We start from the raw sequence: 21,562 nt of genomic DNA, 5'->3' as shown, positions 1-21,562 counted from the left end.
GGCATAGTGGTTAAGTTCTTGTGTTCCACTTCAGCAGCCCAGGGTTCCCAGGTTCAGATCCCAGGCACAGACATAGCGCCACTTGTCAAGCCACGCTGTGGTGGCATCCCACATAAAACAGAAGAAGATTGGCACAGATATTAGCTCAGTGACAATCTTCCTCAAGCAAAAAGCGGAGGATTAGCAGCAGGTGTTAGCTCAGATCCAGTCTTCCTCACAAAAATGAATAAATAAAATAATTTATTGCACTCAGCTAGTTTGTAGAATGTCTTATTATTTGAGTTGACATTTTTTATTTCGGAGCACTGCATGGTTGATCAGAGCAAACCATGCCATAGTAATATTTTTAGCATATCCTGGAATCTTAGAGTTCAGGAGCTTAGAGCTCACTCAGTGCAACTTCCTACTGGAAGCAAGGTTCCTTCCTGGTGACATCATTGGCAGGTGCTTGTGCAGCCTTCTCCTGAAAACTTGTAAGGATTGCGGGGCGGGGTGCTGCTATGTCATTACTTTGATATGTACCTTTTGTTCAAGAATTTCCTGAAACTTGGAACTAGTTATGTGTTAGATTAGAAGATGCAAGCGTTGTATTGTAAATTTTGTATTGAACACCATCCTTAGTTAAAGGGCCTAGGTTGGTAATATTTTCTGAGTTTTTTTTGTTTTTGTTTTGGGCATGGTTTTCCCCCCATTCATTGGGTTGTTTTCTCCATTTTCTTTTCTTTTCTTTTTTTTTGAGGAAGATTAGCCCTGAGTTAACATCTGCTGCCAACACTCCTCTTTTTGCTGGGGAAGACCGGCCCTGAGCTAACATCCATGCCCATCATCTTCTACTTGGTATGTGGGACGCCTGCCTCAGCATGGTTTGACAAGCAGTGTGTAGGTCAGCACCTGGGATCCGAACCAGCAAACCCCGGGCCGTCCAAGCAGAAACATGCAAACTTAACCACTACCCCACCGGGCTGGCCCCTCCATCTTCTTAATAATTGGAAAATACTTTCTTCCCTTTTCATTTGTATCTTCTTCCATTTGGCATTTATGGTGGCAGCAGGGAACAGGTGTCTATTTTTAGAATGGATTGAAACCAGCACTTCTGTTCTTGTCTTACTATGGCAACTGGACTGATTCCTATCACTTATTTAAAGGTCTTTCGGAGCAAGAAGCCATTCCTTTCAGGGCAATGCCTGGAGAGTGCTGTCAGGCGCTCTGGGGAAGGGGAAGCTGATGGGACCTCAGAGTAGAGAACAGTGTCTGCATGTCCTGAAACCATATTTCCTTCTAAGGTGCATGCTTCCCAGAGCCACTGCATTCTAGTGTAGCGCCAGCTGCCAGGTAGGAAAGCTGTGAAATGACATGTCGATTTTCCTAATGTAGCAGGTCATGTTTGGGGGACGTCGTACAGCCTTGATGTTCAACTCCACCTTTTGTTCCATCTTTGGGAAATGACAGTACCTTGGTTTTGCTAACTGGCCCAAATTCACATCAACAAAGCAAATCACTTTAATTCTGTCTTTTCTACTGGTTTTCATTACTCTGTCTCTGTCCACCCCCCACCTGCTCCACCCCCCACCCCACCTGTCTCTCTCTCTCTCCCTCTCTCCCTCTCTCTCTCTCTCTCTCTTTCTCTCTCTCTCTCTCTCTCTCTCTCTCTGTCACCATGGTCTTCCTTCGCTTTCTCCCATCGTTTAAGGGAAGCTGTGCTTGACCTTGCTGCTGTCCAGGTTATCCATATTCACATGAACCAGCCTTAGGCCTAAACGCTGTAGCTGTGATTATCTGCATGTAGCCACCAAATTAACCATTTTAGACAGTTTTAAACAGCTATTTGCCATCCAGTCCCATCGGCTACGTAGCAGTCCAAGGTGGCCTTTTGGGCAGAAGAATCATCAACCATAGTGCATATGTTTCTAAAATAAAAGACCTTTATTGCAAAACTAGAGAGAAAAACTTAGTAAGAACAGGAAAATTAAAATGGACCAGCAGGTATTTCAAGCTTCATGGATGAATAAGTCATTGGGCAGATCTGGGCGGTAGTCAGTGCCCCTTTGAAAAACTCTTTTCAGACATGTGGGTGCATGTCCATTTCTGGCTAAAACTTTGTCTCCCCTATCAGAAGGGCTCGGAAGGTGTCTTTGTAACCTGTTTATTGCTGGCTCTGTTCGCTGCCAGATATGCAGTAGCTAACTCATCATCCCCTGAGTACAGGGAGCATCTCTGATATCCAGCCCCCAGGTGCTTGTGCAGGTTCTCCGCTGAACCAAGTCCTCATTCGTCCTCAAGGGAGGGAGCTAGTCTACTTGCAGAAACTCGCTTGCATTTTTCTTGTGTTGATCTTTGCCGCATGCTGCCTGGCTTCATGAGGTTCTCTACCTGCATATCTGTCTCTTTGTCTCTCCTGCTCTCACCTTATCCCCGATTTTCCAATATGGAAAATTCCTTTTTATTTAAGAAAGAAGCAAAAAGTGCTTTTAAGTGAAATCTATAGGTGGGATTTGCTTTGGGAGTAGATGATTTCTTCTTCTTTGGGTTGTAAACATCAATTTGGATGGCAATTAGAATAGGCTTTTAACCTCTTTGAAAAAGCTCTTCTGGGGCAAACCTTTGACAAAGTCACTCAACTGGCATGTAATTAGGATTTTATTTGCATGGTTTTTTTCTAAGTCTCTCTAGAGGAACATAAGACATGCTTAAGATGCAAGAAATGAAATTATTCTCACATCAAGGATCAATTTTATTTTATATCTGCCTTTTATGCTATCTTCCATTATTTTTATTAGTATTAATGTAGCATTAATTCTCCCTAAAGGGAGTGAATTTGGTTTTTTTGCTTGATACTTCCAGCATTTAGGAAGAAGTAGCTTTTCTTTACCCGCTTTCCTGAATCCCACATTTATTTTATGGTAGATCTTTTTTGTTTTTGTTTTTTGAAATTGATTAATTCTAGCTGGTCTAGAAGCTTCAAGTATTAATTTATACTGAACTTTCCCTCTTCTGGGATTATTTAGAAGAGCTAAATGTTACACCTTTCTTATGTTGCTGTAAATATGCATAGTTATTGTAATGTTCTTTGAATGCTTTATTATAGTGATAATTGGTACTGAGGTTGACTAAAGGTAAATTATATGGCATTAAGAGCTTTTATACTATGAACTATTCATTGAGAATTTTCAGGATTCCATAGCGCCTTGTCTTTAGCAGTGATAAGAGGCCTGTATTTTCCCTTTCGTGGTCTTAAAGTGAGTTTTCCCTTTCTTCAGGCAGGTCTGAATAAGTTGTATCGACTAGAAACCACACTTGTATCAAAAATTGGATGTATTGTAGAAATGTGATGTTTTCTTGTTTTGAGGGTTTGGCGGGAAAGCTTTGTGTGTGGGTTTTATTTTTAACAAAGCAGTAGGGGCTTACTTTTTACCACCCTCTGTGTGTGTGAAGATGTATTCGTTCAAGCTTTAAGAAAAGAATAAACCTGTCAATGTCCAAATACTTGACCTCTGATTTGGATTTGTGGGGTTTTTTTGAGGGAGGAGAAGAGTTTATATATGTTGTTTTTTGGAACTACGTAAGATTGTTAAAGAAACACAACAGTACGTGTCAGTCATTTTATATGTGAGAAGAATGATTAGATTAACTTGCTCGTACTAAAGCTGTGTGTGGGTAACTGAATTCAGAGTCTTCTGTTGTTCTCTTAACTGCGCTCGTCTGCTCTGTAAGGAGATGAAGCTGCCCTCTGCACGCCTTCTCTGAAGGTCTTGTCCTCTAGTGGCCTGTTCATCGCTCTGCTCCTAGAACCCCTGTCATATGACCTGAGGGATCCAGAAGAAACCAGCCTCTGAGCAGATCATAGGGAGGGGAGGCCTGCGTCTTCATTACCTCAACTCTTGGCAGCTGGTTCCCAGGTCTCCTTGGCTACCACTCACCCAATCTTCTGGGACTCGAGCCCCCCTGAGAAATGACTCTCCCTGCTGCTACCTTAGCCGCTCATTCCTCATTTTTATCCTCTGAAACTCACCCACCTTCCATCCCTCAAGCCCGGCTTCTCTCAGTCTTCCAAAGAAATCATTACCTAACTTGACTATTTTGGAGCAACTGCAGTTGCTGGAATGAGCACAGGCTCAGGTGCTGTGTTAGTTACCTGTTGCTGCATAACAACCCTGAAAATTAGTGGCTTCAAACAATAGCCACTTACTATCTCACAGTTCCTATGTGTCAAGAATTCAGGAGTGGCTTAGCTGGTTGGTCCTGGCTGAGATCAGAGTCTCTCATGGGTTGCAGTCAAGATGAACATGCTGGCCAGGGCTGCCATCATTTGAAGGCTTGACTGGGGCTGGCAGATCTGCTTCCAAGATGGCTCACCCAGCAGGTAGCCTGCCACATGTCCTTACAGTATGACAACTGGCTTCTCCTAAGCTCATGATCCAGGAGGAAGCAAGGAGGAAGCCACAATTCCTTTGATGTCCCGATCTCAGATGTCACAGACATTACATTCTCTAGAAGCCAGCAACCAAGTACAACCACACTGAAGGGGAGGATAAATAGGCTCTACCTTCTGAAGGGAGGCGTACTAAAGGGTTTGTGCACATACTTTAAAATCTCTGCAAGTGCAAAGCCATACTCCCTCATTTTACTGCCATTTGATGGGGGCTGGTTACACTCCCAAGCCTTAGTTTCTTAATCTCTAAAATGAGTATAACTATCTCCTCAAAGGGTAGTCCTGCAGATTCAAGATGTTTAAGAGCTCCTAGAACAAACATGCCTGGCACACAGTAGGTGTTCAATAAATAATAGTTACTGTTATCTAGGCTCCAGAAGAAGACCAAGGTCGGAGTCTCTGCTGACAGTCCAGGTGAAGATGGAACCCCAGCATGGTGGTTTGGGGAGAGACACCCCCCAGACAGTCCCTCAGTACAGGGAGCTTCCCCTGCAGCCATATCCTGTGTTTCTCCTTGTAGGGTCAGTGAATGAGCCAAGATGGGCATTAGTGCAAAAGACCCAGCCTCTGAGCTAGAGGCCACCACTTTGTCCCTCTCCTGCTCTCACCCTGTAGTGGACAGAATAATGCCCCGCACCACAAAAAAAGGCCACGCCCTAATCTTAGAACCTGTGAATATGGTAATTTATGTGGCAAAAGCAATCTTGCTGGTGGGATTAAGGTGAGAATCTTAAATTGAAATATTATTCTGGATTATCCAGGTGGGCCTGATATAATTGCAAGGGTCCTTATAAGAGAACAGCACAGAGAGTAGAGAAGATGCTATGCTGCTGGCTTTGAGGATGAAGAAAGGGGCCACAAACCTAAGGATATAGGTGTTTTCTGGAACAGCAAGGAAATGGATTCTTAAGAGCCTCCAAAAAGAGCCCGCCCTGCTGACACTTTGATTTAGACCAGTGAGATTGATTTTGGACTTCTGACCTCCAGCTCAACGAGATGGGAACTCCACTCCAGCCAAGAACACCGGGCTCCCTCTCCCCAGCTCCCAGTGGAGGGCCGTCTCCCCAGGAGAGGCCGGATGTCAGCATTTCTCATCCTACCCCAACTACCTGTTGCTGAGGTCAAGTTCTGAGCAAATGCAGATGGGTGTTGGGGGCCCCCTTCTTCTGCCCAGCCCCCACCTGTGGCATGGAGGCCCCACCGTGGGTGCGGTACATTAAGAACCCCGGGGCCCCGACTGCCTTGCCCTGGCTCCTAAGGCAGCAGCTCCACACTGAGCGAGGCGAGCCTGGAAGACCTGAGGCTGCTGGCCACCCCCGCCCCACCAAGCACTGAGCTCCTAAGAAAGGGATGTCACTCAGAGGGAAGCACACCATTGTCCCCAGCTCCAGACAGAAACTAGACTCATGGTCGCCTAGGTTTGGGGGCTTAGGGGTGTCAGGGGGTGATGGCTAAAGACTATGGGGTTTCTTTTTGAGGTGATGAGAATATTCTAATACTGTGGTGATGGTTGTACATATCTGTGAATATGGAAACCATTGAACCGTACGCTCTAAATGGCTGAATTGTATGGTATGTGAATTATATCTCAATAAATCAGTTTTTTAAAAGAACCAATAAAAAATAAATTTGTGTTGTTTTAAGCTGTTACATTTGTTGTGACTGTTACAGCAGCAACAGGAAACTTAGACCCCCAGCCCCAGCCCAGTCCCATGGATCTGGCCTTGGGGAGGTCGCTGACTCCCCTGCATGGTCTCCCCGCTGTGCGCTCTCCCAGCACTGGCTTTAGGCTCCCTTGGTAGTTCATAGCATTTGGGGAAGACGTATTTTTTACTGACCTTGGCGGAGACAAGCTTTCCTTCATACCAAAATGAACACAAGACAAAGGAGACGCCTCTTAAAAGCCAGGGAGAAAGCGGTGCTGTCTGATGCTGGTGCCTTGATGAGCAAATCTCGCCCCCTTCCCACCTACTTCCAGAAGCAGCCCTGCTTGGGACCAGCACCCCTGAGAGCTTTTCTTAGGACATTTTGATCTTGAGCTCAACCAGCTGAAACAAAAATTTGGGAGTGAAATAAATGTGTCCTCAACTTAGACGCTTAGGTCAGTATTTGGCTCAAGAATAAAGCTTCATCGGTTTACGGCTGACTTTGGATTGCCTGCACCTGGGCTGTGTCCGGTGCACTGTTTGTTTATATTTTGCATCAAGTTTGAAGCGGCAGGACATCTTTTCTAAGGCTTTGTTTTAAACTGGATGCATAAGAAAGAGCAGTGGGTTTTTTCTTTGCTGAGGCAGAAGCCTGTTCGTCAGTCATTCACGGCTTTGTGGCACGGCTCTTGGCATTTTGTCCCTTTTTATTTCTTGGAAGTTAGAGCCCACCCTCCTGCTTCTGGAGCCCTTACTCTCAATTCTGATCCTCTCTGTGGGCCCTGAAACCTCCCGACCAAATGGAAGAAGTTGACTTTGGCCACAAAGAATTCCCAGAGCTCGTGGAGTCTTCCACTGCACGAGGGCCGGTGGCCAGAAGGAGGTGCTCGGGGATAACGTGAACAGCGTTGCGCTGGGAGGGCTGATCTTAGCACATTTCTTTCTTTGATCAGTTATCAAATCCAGCCACAGACTCAAAACTCGACTTGCACTTTGCATTTTGTGTTTCTTTAACCTTCGTCAGCTGTGCGCTGCGTGCTGTCAGCTCAAACCGACATAGACGTGATTCCGAAATCTCAGAGCCAGCCCCGTGGATTAACAGCTAACCCAGGCATGTGTTTGGCCATTTATAAGACAAAGAAGAAATAATCCCCAGTGTAAAACCAGGCAGTACCAAAGGCTGGGATGAAGCTGCCATGCAGAGGGGAGGGGATAACCTCAGACCACCCAACGTAGCCCACAGATGGGGGCTCTGGCCTGCTGCTGCCCCAGCTGCGTGTTTACTTTGCGGAATGTTTGGCTGCTAGTGATACTGAGCCACATGCTGAGATTGGATCAAGAATCTCATTTTTGTAAGATAATAATGTATGTAAAGCATCCATAGATATTTCTAGTAAATATTATTAGTGTTTATTCTATCAGACTGTCATAGTCACAGATGATACAGCTGAGCAAAACCACCAGTCAGTACTTTGCAAATTGTACCAAAGTACCAGTCAGTACTTTGCAAATTGGTAGTTGGAGGCTGCAGTTGGTACTCATGGGGAACTCACAGGAAACAGACTAAGGCCACCCTGCGTCCCTCCATTGAACAATGTGGCATGACCACGAGTGGCTAAAAACCACCAAACAGTGGAGGAATTAGCATGGCAGAACGTCAGCATCAGCCTGGTGGAAGGTCTGGGCAGAACTCTGCCTCAAATCCCACCTTCTCAGCAAGTTTAATACCCCTACCCCCAATACTGCCCAAGTTCTCGCCATTGTGGGGTCAGGGCTCTCTGGGCCTCAGTTTCCCCATCTGCAAAATAGGGATAAGGTTACTGTAATCCTTTAGTCAGTTTCCTTCTCTAACAGGCCCTCAGGCTGCAGAAGACTGGAACATTCTTTGGGGTAATTCTTTATACTCTAAATTCTGTATAACGTGTCTGCTACTCAAAAATTACAGTAGTTATTCATAGATTACAAACATTGAGGGAGGGCCCAAGGCCAGTAATATACTACAGAGCTTGAAGAGGGAGCCAAGAGGGGGAAGAGCCAGCACGGCCTGAAGAAGTTGGGCGTGGTGGCTCTGTAGGAGGTCTGGGCAGAGGGGAAGGTCATGGGTCTGGGCAATATGTCATAATGCCCCCCACCTCGACTGTGTGGTTATTATTAGGATGAGAAGGGGGCACAGCCAAAATTTCAGCTCCACACACAGGCCTGCCCGTGTTGATCTTGCCACTGGTGACTCATTCTGGATGCAGAGAAATACAGTCATCTGGACAATAATTATTAATCTTCTAGACCTGAGCGGAGACAGAAGCTGTGTGTAGCTGCGGCCCGTCTTGAACTGCTATTGATCCCAAGCCTATGAGAAGCTGCAAAGCTCTGGGTTAGAGTCTGGGGCTCTCTCGGCAGGCATTTACAGGAGCCCCAACTGTGTTCCTAATGTGTTATTTCTTGAGCTTAGTGGTAGCACACAGGCGTTCACAGTAGTATTCCTGAAGCCTTGTCGTATGTTGGAGATATTTCATAATGATTTGTAAAAGGGCAACGTAGGCCTAGTCCCCCCGGCAAAGAGCAGCCAGTTCTTGATTACATAACCTGGAGGGGAGGAACAGAGATACAAGGAGACAGAGAGCCACAAGCAACAGACGGCACCCCAGTCATTTTCTTCAAACCAGTTTTGAAACATTCCCTCAACAACTGGTAGGGGAGACAGCCCCCTCTGAGCACATGGGATGGTGAGAGGAGGCTGCCTGAGGATTAAGATTTTAACCCAGATGATCCCCAGGGTGGTTAGCAGATGTACGGAGTTCAGACAGGCCGCCAGGCCTTTAGGGGCTCGTGGGCCTGGCACAATGAGTGACCTATGGAACTGAATCCATCCACAGGCTCCCTCTGAGCAGTGACTCCCACTGTGTGGGATGTCCTGTACTGAGCATGCAGGGGGTGAAGAGCAGGGAGGCGATATTAAGATCTCTGTTCAGGAGCTGGCCCCATGGCGCTGTGGTTAAGTTTGCACGTTCCGCTTTGGTGGCCCAGGGTTTGCCAGTTCAGATCCCGGGTGCGGACACGGCACCGCTTGGCAAGCCATGCTGTGGCAGGTGTCCCACATATAAAGTAGAGGAAGATGAGCGTGGATGTTAGCTCAGAGCCAGCCTTCCTCAGCAAAAAGAGGAGGATTGGCAGCAGATGTTAGCTCAGAGCTAATCTTCCTCAAAAATAAAATAAAATAAAATAAAATAAAGATCTCTGTTCATCTGACCAACACAGAAGGGTTCCATGCTCTCTATATTTCAGGCAGTCTTTCTTCTGTTCTCAGAGTTCACAGCTGCAGGGCCAGCATTTCTCTGTCTGAGTCTGGGCTCTGGACAGTTCTGTCAGTCTCCCTGAGCGCTAGTCATGTTCTCTAATCTTTTCCAACTCTGATGGACATAAAAATAACTTGCCAGGTGTCCCACTCAGGTTCTTTGTTTGAAAGCAACAAAAACTACCTCTGAGCACAAAGGGAATGGATGACAGGAAATGGGAGAACCACAGGACCAAAGGAACACAGAAGCTGGCTTGGAGCAGGCAGGAACCTGGGCTGGCCCTTGGGGTCTGGGGAACAAAAGGAGGTGGGCTGTCTCATCTGGGCCTCTGTGCTGAACAGTCTGAAGAGGGATGTGAATGAGTATGTGTGAGTGTGTTTCCTCTTCCTTTATCCTTGTGTCCCTCCAGGCAAGACTCACCGGCCTGGGAGGAGGGTCGAGCTGCCTGGCGGCCACGTGCCCAGCCCTGGCTGGAGGAGGGCTGGCATCTCCCCCGACAGGCCCTGAATGATGCTGGTTTGAGGCGATTCCTCGAAAGCCAAATGGGACGGAACCAGAAGATAGAGACTGGAGATAGGCAGAAACGACATCAATGGCCACTCCCCAGCTGATCTGCTCTGGCCTGTGTTCTTGTCTGGCCATTTTAAACATCCGTCTGTCTCCCCAGCAGATCCCAACCTCCAGGAGGACAGGGACATCCTCCTCCTCTTTTGTTTGCTTGGTTGGGATGGAGAGGGAGGGAATTCAGCACCATCCTGATATTTAGTAGCTGCTTAATAACCACGTATGGAATTGAACTCAGTGAAATAAAAGAGAAGAAAAATGGAAAGGCAGATGTTTTCAAAGTGCTTTCCAACGGGTCAAAACACTGTTGTGCTCTGACGTGAGCAGCCAGGATGAAATACCTTGACCTGGCTTCATGTTGCTGAGGCCTCTTCACCCGGGAAGCTCCTCTTCCCTCCCCCAACCTTCACCCGCCCTGAGCCGGGCGAGTCCCTGTGGCGTTGCAGAATAATGGAATAATGTTGCCATTATTTGCCATTTATTGTCAAGACATGGCATCCAACAATGAGGGTTTTATTCTTAGATAAGTTTGAAAAAAGGCTCATAGATGCCAAATATTAATTTCCATCCTTGAGAAAGAAAGGAATGCAAATTACAGCAGAGTCGTGTTGATTCCATCAGTCTCCATGCTGGAGCCCGTTCCTCCCCTTTACAGCGTGAGAGAACATCACCACGGCTGCAGTCAGAGGCCGCGCACATCTGCCCAGTCATCAGAGCACTGTACTTTCTTGAGAAGTGACTAGGTAGCCACTGGAATGAGGGGCCACACATTCCCTCTGAGAAATCTTCATCAGGGCACCCGGTGACCAGCCTTCGTGGGAGTAAGCTGGTCTGCTTCTCACGGTCCATGTGCAAAATAATAAGCTTTCCTATTTTCTCTGTGAAATCAAGGCCGCTGTCTGAAGTCATAAACATCGTCTGCTTCTTGTGTGTTAAATAGCTGACGATCAAACCTGGACTGCGGTCAGGACCATGGAATGAAATCTGGCAAACTCCTGCATCATCATGCAGCTGTGTGGTTTCCATTCCAAAGATACTTTAAAAAAACAAAACAAAAAACTTCAAACAAAGAATCAAAACCCTCTCTCCTGACGACTGCCCTTTGATTAATAGATGTTTCTTGGGTTTTTAGGCCGGGACCTGAGCGGTCTTGTGATGTCAGGCGCACAGATGGCCCCTCAGAAGCTTGGGGCCTGCTCGTCCACATCCACGTGAAACCCCCAGTGAAACCTATTGGGTGACCGGTGAGGGGGCCCCAGGTCTCCCTTGCTTGAGTTCCTGCCACTGCATAACTTACCGCCAACCAGGATGGGGTGCTGCCAGTTCATATAGGGTGTCCAGATACTTCTACTCTGGGACACTTTGGGGTCAAGAAAAACTTATAAGCAAGAAAACTGAGACTCAGAAAGGTTAAGTGACTTACCCATAGTCTGGGGAAAAGACCCTCAGAGATTGCTCCCCCCTGACATCATGTTTTGTATTTTCAGAAATCTTCCTAAGACAGAGAGACAGACAGACAGACGTCATTCCCAGCGTTGTGCACAGACACCCCGAGTAAACAGGCCACAGAGGAGGAGCATGGCGATTTAGAACTGAGCCTCTTGATGAAGGGCCGGGACTCAGAGCTGATTGTGTCTGTCCAGCAGCATCCCTCACGTTGTGCAGATATTGATAATAAAGGAGAAGGTGCCCAGCGGTGCCCCCTTCTGCCCTTGCAGCTGGACTGCCCTGACCTGAGCACTCCATGCTTGTCACAGGGTCGCTCTGGAGCTTTCCTGCCGTTTCAGAGAGGTGGAGAGAAGGCCTGAGAGAAGATGGCCCTTCTGCCTCCCAGGCACAAGTTAGGGGCCAGCCAACCCAGAAACGCCCCTGTATGCTCTGGCGTCCTGGGTCTCCAGCTTAGAGAGGGCCAGCTGGCCAGACCAGGGTGCCTCTGGGAGCTGACTATATAAACGTCTAATGGATGTGTCTCTTCCCCATTAAGCTGTCAGCTCCCTACTGCATGCCCCCAGCATCAAGCTTTGTCCCCGGTGCCAAAGGAGACACTCAGTAAATTTGGAACCAACGGCCTGTCCGTGGCAGCAATGAGGTGCAGCACAGGGAAGAAGGGAGCCGGGGGGCCCCGGGCTCTAGTCCTACTCTGGCCCAGGCTTACTTCCAGACGGCAGACGCATCTCCTTGAGGTCCTGACCTGGTTTCCTTCTCTGTGCTGCTTGACCCTCTGCTCTCAGGCGCTTCCCTCCAGCCCTGGCATTCTCAACCGCCAGGAACTAGTTCAGGCCTGGTCTCGGAAAATCACGATGTCAGTGAAGTTTCTCCTTGGCGCCCTCCCACAGCTCCCTGGGCAGCAGGAGCATCTGCTGATCAGGCCTGCGGTGGGAAAGAAGGCCTGGGAAACTGCATCCCGACTAGGGCCCAGGAATTCTGGCGATCATGCAGGAGGTGATCCTGCCAGGAGCTAAGTCTTGATCCCCAAGGGTCTCTGAGAGAAAAATCAAAGCTCTTCTCTGATTTCAGGAACCAAATGCCCCAGCGGCCACTAGAACTCAGCAAATGCAGCTCCATGGCCTCTCTCAGACAATACCAATTCTGCAGAGAGAAGGAGCAAGGAGAACCCAATAGGATGAGACTTAATATTCTTAAGACGTCAGTACTCACCAAGTTGGTCTACAGGTTCAACACAATCCCTGCCAAAATCCCAGCTATGAATTTTTGCTGGAATGGACAAACTGATCCAAATTTTAATATAAAAAGGCAAGAGACCCTCAATGGTCAAAACAATCTTATAAAAGAAGGACGAAGTTAAGAACTCACATTTCCAACTTTGAAAGTTACTACAAAGCTACAGTAATCATGACAGTGTGATACTGACATAAGAATAAGCATATAGATCAATGGAATAAACTTCAGAGTTCAGAAATAAACTCATATTTATGGTCAATTGATTTTTCATGAGGGTGTCAATATCATTCAGTGGGGGAAAGAAGAATCTTTTCAATAATTGAGCTGGTACAACTGAATATCCACGTGCAAAAGAATGAATCTGGGTGTCTACCTCACACCAAATACAAAAATTAATACAAAATAGATCCTAGGCTTAACTGTAAAGGCTAAAACTACAAAATTCTTAGAAGAAAACATAGGTGTAAGTCTTCATGACCTTGGATTAGGCAATGATGTCTTAAGTACAATACCCAAACACAGGTGACAAAAGAAAAAATTAGAGAAATTGGATTTCATCAAAATTAACATTTGTGCTTCAAAGGACACTATCAAGAAAGTGAAAAGACAACCCACAGAATGGGGGGAATATTTACAAATCATATATCTGGTAAGAGACTTGTATCTAGAATATATAAAGAACTGCTCAACTCAATAATAGAAGAAAACTCAATTTAAAAATAGGCAAAGGGTCTAAATTCTCCAAAGAAGACAGATAAAGGGCCAATGAGCACATGAAAAGCTGCCCAACATCATTGGTCATCAAGGAAATGCAAATCAAAACCACAGTGAGACATGCTTCACATACACCAGGACGGCTAGAATCAAAAAGACAGACAATAACAAGTGTTGACAAAGATGTAGAGAAACTGGAATCCTCATGCATTGTCAGTGAGAATGTGAAATGGTGCAGCTGTTTTGGAAAACAATTTGACAGCTCCTAAAAAGGTTAAACATAGAGTTACCATATGACCCAGCAATCTCCCTCCTAGGTATATACCTAAGCAAAATGAAAATGTATGTCCACACAAAAATCAACACACAAACGTACAAAGCAGCGTCATTCACAACAGCCAGAAAGTGGAAACAGCCCAATGTCCACAACTGATGAATAGATGAATAAAGTGTGGTATCCGCACAACGGAACATTATTCAACCGTAAAACTGAATGAAGTGCTGGTACATGCTACCACATGGAGGAACCTCGAAAATATGCTAAATCAAAGAAGCCAGGTATAGAAGACCACATATTGTATGATTCCATCTATACAAAGTGGCCAGAATAGACAAATTCATGGAGACAGAAAATCTAGTAGTGGTTGCCAGGTGCTGGGGAGCAGGGGCACCAGGAGTGATGGCTAATAGGTCCAGGGTTTCTTTTTGGGGTGACAAAATGTTCTAGAATTGTGGTGATGGTTGCAAAGCTCTGTGAATATATTAACAACTATTGAATTGTATACTTTGAGACTATATGTGGTGTAATTTATATCTCAATAAACTTTTTAAAATCATACATTATAACACACTACACAGATGTTATAGGGCCGTAGATGGCCTCGGAGCATGACAATTCCAGTGAATGTCCCTTCAGTCAAAAACTGTATGGCATGCCAACCATGGGCCAAATGACGTGGGAGATGTTGAAGTGACCAAGACCCAGTCCTGGCCCTTCAGAGACTTATAGTCTGTTCAGAGAAGCAAATACCCAAATGCCTCTAACAGAGGAGGGATTGTGGGTATTTGTTATAGCAAAAACGTCAAATGTAGGAAAAAATGACAAGGGAGAGAGCTGGAAATGCCACCTGCTCCTTCCCCTTGGGGATGGAAATGCGCCTGGTGAAGATGGAGGTGGAGTTCAGCAGGGATTTCCTTCTCTTCCCTTTGGGGGCTCTCCAAAGACACTCCACTGAATGGATGGGTGAGCTGACGAGTACCTGGGAGTCCACGGCCCACCAGGCAGAGATTCAGTGAAAAGTTGACGCCCAGAGTGGAGGACCTGCAGAAGGCAGCAGGTCACTGATGCTGGTTTGAGGACCCAGGATGGTAAGTGTCACAGGAGTGCCATGTCCTGCTTCTGCTCTTTCCAGATTGTGCTATTTTTTTTTTCTTTTTTTGAGGAAGATTAGCCCTGAGCTAACATCTGCTGCCAATCCTCCTCTTTTTGCTGAGGAAGATTGGCCCTGAGCTAACATCTGTGCCCATCTCCCTCTATTTTATATGTGGGATGCCTGCCACAGTATGCCTTGATAAGTGGTGCATAGCTCCACGCTCAGGATCCTAACCAGCGAACCCTGGGCTTCCAAAGTGGAGTGCGTGAACTTAACTGCTATGCCACTGTCCCAGCCCCAGAGATTGTGCTCTTTAACCTCCCCCTGTGTGGGCAGATGCCTCCTGGGCCTGTCCACACGGACCTGCACACAGGGCTGTGCAGCAGTTGATGGTTTAAACCAGGGTTAGGGATGAGATGACAGGCCCACAGCCCAGTCTCTGACAACAGGAGGGAGGCCCATGTGTGGGGTGCCGGACCCCTGCCTCCACCTTCTAGAAGCCTTTCCCTCCTCCTCCTCCTGCAGGTCCAAGTGTCTGAGCTGCTCCTTGTTTGTTCAAACCCTGCTCCCAAAAAGGACCCGATCCCCGGCGCCCCAGTGTGCATCAGCACCTCCCCACATGGGGTGAAGCCCACAACCCCCTTCTAATGCACACGGAGCTGCGGGGGCCCATCCCCCTGGCATTTGTTGCTCCCATCAGAGGCGTAAATGTAAGAGCTGTGCTGGAGGTGGGGGGTGGGTATTTTAAGCTTTATCTTTCCTTGTAAAGAGAAATGCAGCCCTCATTAAAGCAGAACTTTAGGTGAAGGACTTGCCTGTGGGTTCAAGGTAGGGGAACACCCTGAGGTCCCCCAGTCAAACCTGAGAAGCTGCCTCTGATGAGGCTGAGCTCATCACAGGAGGAAAGCCCGATGTTCTTGAGTGAAAAGCTCAAAAGCAGCAAAGGGAAGAAAGCCAGCCCTGCAGGAAGTCCCTCCAGCCTGTTCCTGATTCCCGTGACCCTTTGTAACCCCTGCGAGGAGCTGGAGGACAATCTGACCCGCTCTGTGACTCACTTCCCTCCACACAGCTTGTGACTCGGTCTGAAGGACAAGGTGCTGCGGCGTCTCTTCCTGCTCAAATGCCATGTCCTCCACCGGGGTGCCGTGCCCCTCTTTACGCCCCGCCACTGCCTGGCCCTCCTTCAGGAAGTCTCCCCTTTGTCCTGTTCTCCATTACAAGCCACAGAAACCAAACCTGACTCATTCAGGCAGAAACAGAATTAATCTCAAGTGGTTCACAGTCTCTGGGAGGACGAGGACCAGGCTGGGAGGCTGGGCAGCCAGGGACAGAGGCTGGAAATCCCCCTCAGGGCTGGTCTGGCAAGGAGAGACACCACTGCGCCACTGCTGGGCATGGATACCCAGGTGCCCCTGGACCGACTCCACCCACGGCTGCCTGGACAACCTTGACCAAATTGGGATGCAGCTGCCCCTGGACTCAGTGGTGTCTGTCCAGCAGAGCTGAGGTTACCCGCCCTCCCTGGAATCACAAGGGAGTCTGGCATGGTCAGTGCCTGGCCTTTTCAGCTTCTCCAGTGGGAGGAAGGTTCTGCCTCATCAGGTAGGGGATTCTCCAAATACAGGAAAGGAGATAAAGATCCCAGGTGGCCGCAAAGCATGACAAATGGCCATTCTGCCTTCCACGAGTAAGGGCATCTCAGTCCACGCTTTGTGCTTCCTGCCTTCCCTGACCAGCGCCATCTCCGAGTCTGATAACAGTCACTCTGGCAGTCATGGCCAAGTCAGCCATTCAACACACAATTGTTGAGTTCCCAGGCCAAGTGCAAGGGTCCCATTTCCTTGGGAGAGCTCCTTAGAAGAGCGTTCTACACACAGCAGTTAGGACTGTGTTTTCCTCTGGGCAAGAGGATCAGCTTCCCAGGACTACAGGAAAACAGAGGCTGAACACAAGGACATCTTGAAAAAGAAATCTGGGTGGGGCAGGAGCAGTGTCATATCTGTCATGTTCCTTCAGCAACTGAGACATTCAAAGCATCCATTCCCACTATAGTTCATCAGAAAATAAAATAACTTCCTAGAATAGACAGAGCTGTCGGCATCTTTCTGCTGGGAGACCACAGACTATTCTGGGCAGTGTTTTGAAAAGAAACTGATTTATTAAAAGCTTGCAACAGGAAGCACACAGGCCTGAGGTTGACTTGACCACCTTGCTGTGGGGAGAGCCCTGGGCTGCCACCCACGGTCAGGAGAGTGAGTCCCCTGGGGATGCAGCAGTGGCCTGAAAGCTTAGTTCTCTTGTCCCCACTGCCCCACTAACTGGTCACATAACCCCGGGAAAGTCACCTGGGTCTCAGTTTCCTTATCTGTAGACAAGGCTGAACCCCTTAGGAGTCCATCAGGAATCCACATGGGTCTGCCAGGAAGGACGTTTGTTATCAGAGAACACAGGCTGGGGAGTCTCCTGCAACCTGAAGCCTGGAAGGATGCTGGTCCTCAGGAAGGATGGGGAAGTGATCCTTCCTTCAACTAACGTTTATTGAGATACCACTACATGTGCCAGGCCATGTTCAAGGGCCTGGAGATCCAGTGATGAACAAACCTACAGGATCTCTGCTCTCAAGGAGCTTATGGCAAACCAGTAAGAAAATAAATCCCTGTGAGGGCACTGAAGACGACACGTGCAGGGAAGGCAGCAGAGCAGGCTAATGTGATCGAGTGTGCCTGGAGGAGGGGCCACTTTGGAGTGTCACTTTCTGAGAAAGAGACATTTAAGAACATTCCTGATTGTCAAGAAAGAGGCAGCATGGGAAAGACAGCGGGCAAGAGTGCCAGGCAGAGGGAACAGCGTGTGTAAAACCTCAGGTGGGACCATGCTGTGCTTGCTTGAAGATGAGTGTGCCTGCAGTCCAATGAGCCAGAGCCGATGTCCTGAGTTAAGTCTGAGAGAGAGGCAGGGCCGGTAGTGCAAGGCCTGGAGGGCATCTTGGAACAGATTCTCTCTCCACCTCCCATCTCTGGGCTTCCCTGTGTTTCTGATTCACTTTTCTTCTTTCTGCAGACTGGCTTCCTCTGCTCCCCAGGCCACATGGCAGAACAGGGCTGCCCTTGGGTACCAAGTTCACCCTTAGGGTCTAGTCACTCATAGGGCTGTCTCAGTTAATTTCTAATTTCCAGGAAAGGATTGGTCACAGGTGCATCTCTGGTCCAATTACCTGTAACCAAAACCACAGCAGCTGCTGGGAGCCCTGGTGAGCCCCAGGAGATCCGTGGTGAAAACAGGGCAGGCACCTCTAAGTTATCTACCTCCGGAAGGGCCTGGACTAGGGGTCCCTCTTCCTACCCCTAAGATTCTGAGAGTGCAGGAGAGAATGGACTGCAGAATAACTCTTCAGAACGTTCTGAAGCAGTCTCAATAAGCAGTTGATTCAAATCGGTTCGCAAACTTGAGTGTGCATGAGAACTATCCGGAGATCTTGTTAAAACACATATGGCTGGACCCCACCTCAGTAGGTCTCTGATTCAGTAGGTCTAGGGCGGCACAGCCTGAGATGCTGATGACGCTTAAAGTGCTTTGGTTCCCAAAGTGGGGTCCACATCCCCGGCCCTGCCAGTTTCTTCTTCCTGCAAGTTCCAGAGTCAGAAGGACTGGAGACAGGGGGAGGAGCCCGGAGTGTGCAACCAGCATTTCAGGATTCCTCTGTGGGTTTGAGAATCACCGTTTTAAATCACCAGGGTTTGAGAATCACTGTTGCAAAATGTTTCAGAATATCAGAAATGTCTTGGTTCCCAACCTTGAGTGTCACCGTGGGGAAATAAAAGGGGACCAACCAATGGACGCTTCCTAGGAGTCCTTAAATAAAGTGGTTAATTAATCAGCGTGTTTGACTAGATTAAAACAAAACAAACCAACCCTTCACTTTTACCAAGCAAAATGAAGGTTCCCCCAGAATAGGTAAACCTAGCCTCTGGGATAGGTAAGCGCTCTTTTTTTCCTGGCATTTTAGTTTCTCCCTGCAGGAGGAGACCGGCTCCGAGGCATCGCGCGGCTGCTGCTCAGGGTAAATAAATGCCGGGAGAAAGTTTGCGGGACCCGCCCTTCTAGCCCTGGCTCCCCAGGGCCCCCAGCTGCGACCCGCCGCCCCGCCCCGCGGTCGGCGCCGAAGCCTCGCGGGGGATCCGCCAATGAAGCGCCGAGGAACTCCATGACCTCATCGGGAGACTCTCTCATTGGCTGCTGCCGCCGCCGCGCCGGGCCTGCCCCTTCCATTAGCGCTCCGGCAAGGAGCGCTGGCCCCGCCCCCTGGGCTGAAGGCAGGTGGCGTTCTAACCCGGTCTGCAAGTCCTGCGGGCTTGTCTTCAAACAGATGCCTCAGGAGGAAAATTCTGCTTTATGACAAAGACTTGAGTGTTCCTTTCAACCAGCCAAAGTCCTGGTTTCTCGCGCTGACCTTTGACTGGTGTGTTACTGGGGTTTAGCTGGTACCTTCATCTTCCCCCTTCCTTTCCTAAGTACCTGACAGATCATACTTATTTCCCACTTATTTTAATCATATATTTGAACGAGTTTCGTCTTGCTTCTCAGTGGATGAATTTCTCAAGCCCGACCTTAAGACAGCAGGTTAGTTACGGAGATGAAAAGCAGATCCAGGCCTCCTAACTCCAAGTTCAGTGTCACACACTCCCCTCTCCTCCACATCTGCTGCCTGAGAGCTCTGCACAGCGTTGCAGTCTGGGAACCTCCGCTTGTAGGAGAACCCACATAGCCACATACCAATTTGGGATAACCCGGGTTTCCTCACATTTTAGCAACTGCCTAATTCTCACTTTGACAGGACGGAATCATGGACGGGAGCCCAGCAACCGCCTAGAGCAGGGCTCTCATTTTGCAAATAAGGAAATTGGAGGACACCTGATCATGAACCACTTGTTGGGTAGAGGCAGGGCTTGACCCAGGCCTCCTGCTCTTCTCGTCCAGGGATGACCTCCTAAATGCCAGAAAGAGCGGAATGCCCACGAGTCCCCAGGGGAAAGGCCTGTGCAGTCAGCATGGTTTTAGTCCTGCAAGCATCTGATCTGGGGGTGAGAAAACAATCAGAAGTATTTGCATGCTTCTGTGGCTGGCCAGCAGGTCAGATGAGCCCTCATCTCCAGCCTCTCTGACCAACAGGTGCTTCGCTACAGGAAAGGAGACCAAGCTGTGGGATTTTTCTCATCTGACGGTGGGAGGGATCTGGGGCTTGATGTGTCTGAATGCTGTGACTCTATCTTGAGTCTAGGATGTTTGAAAACTCAGGTCCAGTCTGTGAGGTGGGGAGAGTTGGTGAGCAGATTAGACTTGAAATCCATTTTCAAGGCTTGGCTCAGGGGTTACCTCCTCCAAGAAGACGTCCTAGAGTCCCCCAGGTGGGCCGAGGGCTCCTCCAGTCCCTGGTGCTCATCTGAGTCCAACTGCAGAGCTGCTGTTCACTTCTCTGTCCCATTTCCCAGCTGGACTGTGAGTTCCTTGAGGGATGGGGTCACACTTTATAGGATGTTGTATCCCCAGGGCCTAATGCCATCTGGCACATAGTAGATGCTCGGTAAGAGTTCTGAACTGAATTGAATGTGATGACCTTGCGTGGTAGTGCCTTGTGCAGCAGAAGATCACTCGCAATTCCTAAGCAGAGTCTGTGTCTAGGAGACTCCTTCACGCAGAATGAGAATTAGCTTCTTTTTATTTAGTAAAGTGTTTGAAATAAAAGCTTCACAACTGTTTGCTAATGCAACTCTGTAAGAACAACTGGATCCCTTGTGCTTACCTAGTTCCTAGCTGCCCTTTAAAACTCCAGATGTGTGAGCCCGGCCCCATGGCCGAGTGGTTAAAGTTCCCCGTGCTCTGCTTCGGTGGCCCAGGTTCGTGGGTTCGGATCCTAGGCACAGACCTAATCTACTCATAAAACTCCAGATGTGTGAATCAACTGCAGTATTCAAATCAAACCACTCCACGTGTTTTCTTCTGTGCCTGGTCTGCTAGGAAGCTCAAAAATCAGTCTAGTCACACTCTTAAGCATAGTCTCCTCTCTTGTGGCAGGTACAACAATCTCCCTTGTATCTGTATAGTTTCTGATCTTTACTTTGCTGTTCATTTACACATGTAAGTGGGTATTTTATCATAAGCCCATTCTTTGCCTTTCTGGAGGAAGGACAGGTGGTATACAGGGTAACAGGAAAGTATCCCCAGAACTCTGAGTGTGAAACAAACACTCCAGAAGATAAGGGATTCCTATCACACAAGCTTAGACCAAAACCTAACCCGATCGTTGTTATGGTGTCCAAAACCTATGCAAGGTTGGCACAGATGGAGATGAGAGGTGAAAATTCACACAGCTGGTCCAGCCTCAGCCTGGGCAGGGGGACACAGATCTGGGACACGTGGATATTGTCAGCCCTGGTGAGGTGGGCTCAGGAATGGGACCAAGACAGCTTAGAGAGCTTTTCCAGGGCCTGGATGATGACCTTCTTGAGACTTGCCCCTCTCCGGTTCCAAGTCCATCCTCCTAACAACCATTTCAGCTTTGCATGCATCCTGACCCCGGGAATGGGGCCTCCAGTCCTGGGATAGTGGGTGAATAGCTTCCATCATATATGAGAGTTGGCATGGAGTGTGAACAATGGTTTGAAGTGGGCTTCATTAGTGGGAGTAGATGGAGCAGCCTGGAGCACTCATGTGTTTCTGGACTCACAAAGCCAAAGGCCACCTTAGGAACATGGTTTCCACATGTGGATCATGCCATGCTGAGGCCCTCCTTGAGGAACCAGCCAGCCTCCTACATCTGGCTATCCCTCTCAAATGGCAACAGGCAGTAAATTAGAAACACCA

The 21,562-nt window shown here is 48.2% G+C and overlaps 1 protein-coding gene across 2 annotated transcripts in view; it reads left to right on the top strand.

The window, feature by feature from the left end:
• The window catches only part of RPS6KA5 (ribosomal protein S6 kinase A5), a 192,185-nt gene extending 179,190 nt beyond the window's left edge, over window positions 1-12,995 (top strand). Inside the window, exon 18 of one of the 2 annotated variants that reach the window (XM_070514200.1) lies at window positions 11,420-12,995. The gene's annotated coding sequence lies outside the window, so the exon portion shown is untranslated. Of the gene's footprint in view, window positions 1-743; window positions 3,479-11,419 lie in introns of those variants that run through there. The other variant, XM_070514199.1, reaches the window with a different exon arrangement.
• The last annotated feature ends 8,567 nt before the right edge of the window (window positions 12,996-21,562 follow it).

This window comes from Equus asinus, chromosome 7 (genome assembly GCF_041296235.1).
Source record: "Equus asinus isolate D_3611 breed Donkey chromosome 7, EquAss-T2T_v2, whole genome shotgun sequence".
NCBI lineage: Eukaryota > Metazoa > Chordata > Mammalia > Perissodactyla > Equidae > Equus > Equus asinus.
Note: the sequence above shows the minus strand (reverse complement) of the source record. Positions and strands in the feature narration are given on the sequence as shown.